This window comes from Orcinus orca, chromosome 14 (genome assembly GCF_937001465.1).
Source record: "Orcinus orca chromosome 14, mOrcOrc1.1, whole genome shotgun sequence".
Lineage (NCBI taxonomy): Eukaryota > Metazoa > Chordata > Mammalia > Artiodactyla > Delphinidae > Orcinus > Orcinus orca.
The window spans coordinates 71983462-71988461 of record NC_064572.1 but is presented as its reverse complement, the minus strand read 5'-3'; the positions used below and the strand labels follow the sequence as shown (position 1 = coordinate 71988461).

The 5000-nt window shown below is 44.2% G+C and overlaps 1 pseudogene; it reads left to right on the top strand.

Annotated features, from left to right (window-relative positions):
* The first annotated feature begins 1920 nt into the window (after positions 1–1920).
* On the top strand, positions 1921–2279 carry LOC117199936 (40S ribosomal protein S21-like; annotated as a pseudogene).
* Positions 2280–5000: the final 2721 nt, after the last annotated feature.

The following is a 5000-nucleotide window of genomic DNA, read 5'->3' as shown; positions in this document are numbered from 1 at the left end:
TCCGCTGCTTCTGAGGCTGCTGGGAGAGATTTCCCTTTCTCTTCTTTGTTCTCACAGCTCACAGGGGCTCAGCTTTGGATTTGGCCCTGCCTCTGCGTGTAGGTCGCTGGAGGGCGTCTGTTTTTTGCTCAGACAGGACGGGGTTAAAGGAGCCGCTGATTCGGGGGCTCTGGCGCACTCAGGCCGGCGGGGAGGGAGGGGCACAGAGTGCGGGGCGGGCCTGCGGCGGCAAAGTCCGGCGTGACATTGCACCAGCCTGAGGCCCACCGTGCGTTCTCCCGGGGAAGTTGTCCCTGGATCCCGGGAACCTGGCAGTGGTGGGCTGCACAGGCTCCCCGGAAGAGGGGTGTGGATAGTGCCCTGTGCTAGCACACAGGCCCCTCGGTGGTGGCAGCAGCAGCCTTAGCGTCTCCCGCCCGTCTCTGGGGTCCGCGCTTTTAGCCGCGGCTCGCGCCCGTCTCTGGGGTTCGCGCTTTTAGCCGCGGCTCGCGCCCGTCTCTGGAGTTCCTTTAAGCAGCGTTTTTAAACCCCTCTCCTCACGCACCAGGAAACAAAGAGGGAAGAAAAAGTCTCTTCGGCAGGTGCAGACTTTTCCCCGGACTCCCTCCCAGCTAGCCGTGGTGCACTAACCCCTTCAGGCTATGTTCAAGCCGCCAACCCCAGTCCTCTCCCTGCGCTCCGTCCCGAGCCTCAGCCCCCAGCCCCGCCCGCCCCGGCGGGTGAGCAGACAAGCCTCTCGGGCTGGTGAGTGCCGGTCGGCACCGATCCTCTGTGCGGGAATCTCCCCGCTTTGCCCTCCGCACCCCTGTTGCTGTGCACTCCTCCGCGGCTTCGAAGCTCCCCCCTCCGCCTCCCGCAGTCTCCGCCCGCGAAGGGGCTTCCTAGTGTGTGGAAACTTTTCCTCCTTCACAGCTCCCTCCCACTGGTGCAGGTGCCGTCCCTATTCTTTTGTCTCTGTTTTTTCTTTTTTTTTTTTTCTTTTGCCCTACCCAGGTACGTGGGGAGTTTCTTGCCTTTTGGGAGGTCTGAGGTCTTCTGCCAGCCTTCAGTAGGTGTTCTGTAGGAGTTGTTCCACGTGTAGATGTATTTCTGGTGTATCTGTGGGGAGGAAGGTGATCTCCGCGTCTTACTCTTCCGCCATCTTCAAGGTCCCCCCTGGCCTATAGTTTTTACGGTTAGGGAAGGGTTACTGATTTCATGTATCATGAAAAGGATTCGTAGTGATGATAGGGCAATTATATGATGGCTGATAAATGGTTCAAATGGTCTTGTGCATCTAGTGTATGTGTATGGGTCAGTTTAGTTGTCAGTATTAGTTAAGTTCTATTTTAAAAGTGGATATTAATGTGTGATCATGAAAATGTAAAAGTTCTTCCATGACAGGTAACGTTGCATCTTGAGAGCCTAGTTGAAATGGATGTGCCGTAGTGATATACAATATTTTTGCCTATGATTTAACTTTGATGAACTTACATAACTTATCTTTATCTCATTTATTGAGAAAGACATAATTGTCATGGTGTGGGCTTGAAACTGGTTGAAAAGAATTCAATTCCTTCCTTGCTTATTTTAAACTTACATAAGTAGGATCTTCAAACATAGGATATGGTGGACAGCATCCATGTAACCATTCTAGGTTAGTAGTTGTTACTCTACTGAGACTTCTCATTTGAATGCAAGAGCTTCTCAAATTATAAAGATTATTAGCAGTACTGCTGTTAATGAGCTGCATGAGCCTATAGATGAAAGATTTCATGTTGTGTGTGCATCAGCGTAGTTGGAGTAATGTCGTGACATCCTGAAAGGCCAAGAAAGTGCTGCGGGAAGAAGATCATATTTACTACTACAAATATAACGATGAAGGGAATTTTTGCTCCTGTTGAGTTAAGTGTATAACCTGAGAATAGTGGAAATCAGTGCATGAAGCCTCCTATAATAGTGAACACTGCTGCTTTTTTATTCTGCGCTCACGCTCACTGTGGTACCACCAGACGCTCCCTCAGCACGCAGAACGATGCCAGCGAGTCCGTGGACCTGTACATGCTGTGGAAATGCTCCGCAGGCAACCGCGTCATCGGCGCCAAGGACCATGCGTCCATCCAGATGAACGTGGCCGAGGTTGACAAGGTGACAGGCAGTTTAAAACCTACGCTATCTGCAGGGCCATTTGCAGGATGGGTGAGTGAGATGACTCCATTCTCTGACTGGCCAAGGCAGACGGCATCGTCTCAAAGAACTTCTGCCTAGAGAGGAACCTGGATGTGGAATGTTTGTCATAAATAAATAGTGAACCCCCCCCCAAAAAAATAGTGAGCACTGCTCCCATTGACATTACATAATGGAAGTGTGCTACTTCGTAGTATATACCATGGAGGACAATGTCCAGGGATGAATTAGCTAAGACCATTCCTGTTACACAACCTACTGTAAAAAGAAAAAGCCTAAAGCTCATAATAGAGTGGGAGATCATGTAATATTACCTCCGTGAAGAGTTGCTAATCAGCTAAATACTTTTATTCCTGTCGGGATAGAAATAATTACTTTAGCTGATGTAAAGTATGTTCATCTATCCCTGCTGTAAACATATGATGGGTCCACAAGATAAGTCCTAAAAAGCCAGTGGACATGACTCACACTATTCCCATATAAGCGAAAGGGTCTTTTTGTCCTAAATAGTATGTAATATGTGAGATTATTCCAAACCCTGGTAGGCTACAAATAACAGACTTCAGGGTGACCAAAGAATCAAAATAGGTGTTGGTATAGGATTGGGTCTCCTCCTGCAGGGCCAAAGAAAGTAGTGTTTATATTTCTTTCTGTTAACAATATGGTAATTTCGGCTGCTAGAATTGAGAGTGATAATGATAGTAATATGGCTAGAATTAGGGCAGCTCAAACAAATAATGGTGTTTGGTATTGAGATATGTCTGCTGGTTTTATAGTAAAGATTATAGTTGACTGAAAAAAACGCACAACATGAGAGTTTTGTGTTAAGTTTTATTTTGGGGCAAAATGAGGACTATAGCCGGGGAGACAGCATTTCAGACCGCTCTGAGAAACTGCTCCAGAGAGGTAGGGGGAGGTCAGTATATATGTGATTCTGGTGCAGGGGGAATACATGCAATCAAGCACATATTTTTTTGCAGAAGGATTCTGCTAGTCACAAGGAGCAAAGTCACCCATGAAGGATTTTAGTGCTTTTCTAAATACGAGGAGATGCAAGAATTGGGCTCATAAAATCTTCTCCTGAAAATATCTATCTGAAGACCTGTTCTGCCAGTTGTTCCCAGGGCATAGAGTGCCTCATTCCTGATCTTCACCCTGAAATCCTTTCAGGTATTAAAGGTCAGCAGCTGCTGCGGCTCATAATTTAATCCTTGTAGAGGTGGATGGCAAGTGCCAATCTTTAGTTGTCATAGTGATAAAATTAATAGCACCAAAAATTGAAGAGACATCTGCTGAATGTAAGGAGAAAATGCTTAGGCCAACAGAGGCTCCTGTGTGGGCCAGATTGCTGGCTAGAAGTGGATATACACTTCAACCAGTACCAGAACCAGCTTCTGTTGATGATAGGAGTAGGAGTAAGTATGATGAGGGAAGTAGTCAAAAGCTTGTATTACTTTTCAGGGAAATGTTATATCAGGTGCCCCAGTTATTAGTGGGACAAGTCAATTTCTGAACCCTCCAATCATAATGGGTACAACTCTACAGAAAATTATTGCAGATGCAGGGGCTACATTACAGATTTGGTCATCTCCAAGTAGCGCTCCAGGTTAGCATAGCTCAACATGGATTAATAGATTTAAGGTGTTGCCTACTATTCCAGCTCAAGCACCAAATAGTAGATATAAAGTGCCGATATCTTTGTGCTTTGTTGAAAATGATCAGCAGTTTATGAACATAAGTAAAATGACTGCGTTAGCATTAGGCTATAAAGCTAAAGAAAGAGATTGAGCCCCCTTTTTGCCAAGCCCTGTGTTCAATCAGCAAATTGAATTGCAGATTCAGAGAAGCAGCTTCAATTCTGCCTGTGCTTCTCCTATCTTTTTTTTTTTTTTTTTTTTGGGAAGGTGGGAGAAGTATTCAATACATTGAAGCCAGTTGACTACAGTATTTCCTGTTAACTAAGATTTCGTGGGGTGGAAGCCCATCAATCTAGTGAGGATTTAGCTTAATTAAAATGTTTTATTTGCATTCAACTGATGCAGGATAGAGTCTTGCAATACTTATTTTCAGGAATTAAGTAAACTATACTTGCTTACGGTTTTGAAAGCTCTTGGTCTAAACTAACCTAAATTCCTAGCCCAGCACTGATAGAAATGTGTGTTACGGGTAGTAATAGTGTAGCTATTACAATTAGTAATGATAGGAAGGTTATCTGTTTTGTATGTTGGAATGGTCATTTTATTTTTAGGTTTATTGAAGGGAATATAGTTGGTGCTGTGGAGTATATTAGCTGCATCTAGAAATATATGTTAAGTAGTGCTCTGATGGCTGTTAGTGTTGGTAGAATGTTATTGTTTTTTATCTCCTAGTAATTATTCGTTTGGGTAAAAATCTTGATAGTGGTGGGAGACCTAATGATCCTTTAATGGTGAGGATAAGGATTGTGATGGAAACTGTTTTCTTTCATGTGTGTGATAATGATAGTTTCTGGTACATGAGCTGGCCATAAATGGTAAGAAGATAATGTTATTATGATATAAATTAGTATGTTTAGAATTTCTGTGGTTGAATTCTACATTATAATAGCAGTTATTCATCCTATATGGGCCATTGATGAATGAATAGGCTATAATTTTTGTAGTTGAGTTTGGTTGAGTCCCCCTCAGCCTCCAATTACGATTCATAATATACCTATGATTAATAGTATGTTTAGGGTTATGGATGGTGAGACTTGGTATAAAACTGATAGGGGTGCAAGTTGGTCATGTTACTAGCATCTGGCCCGCTGTTCATGGAATGCCCTGTGTTACTTCAGGCATTCAGAAGTGAAATGG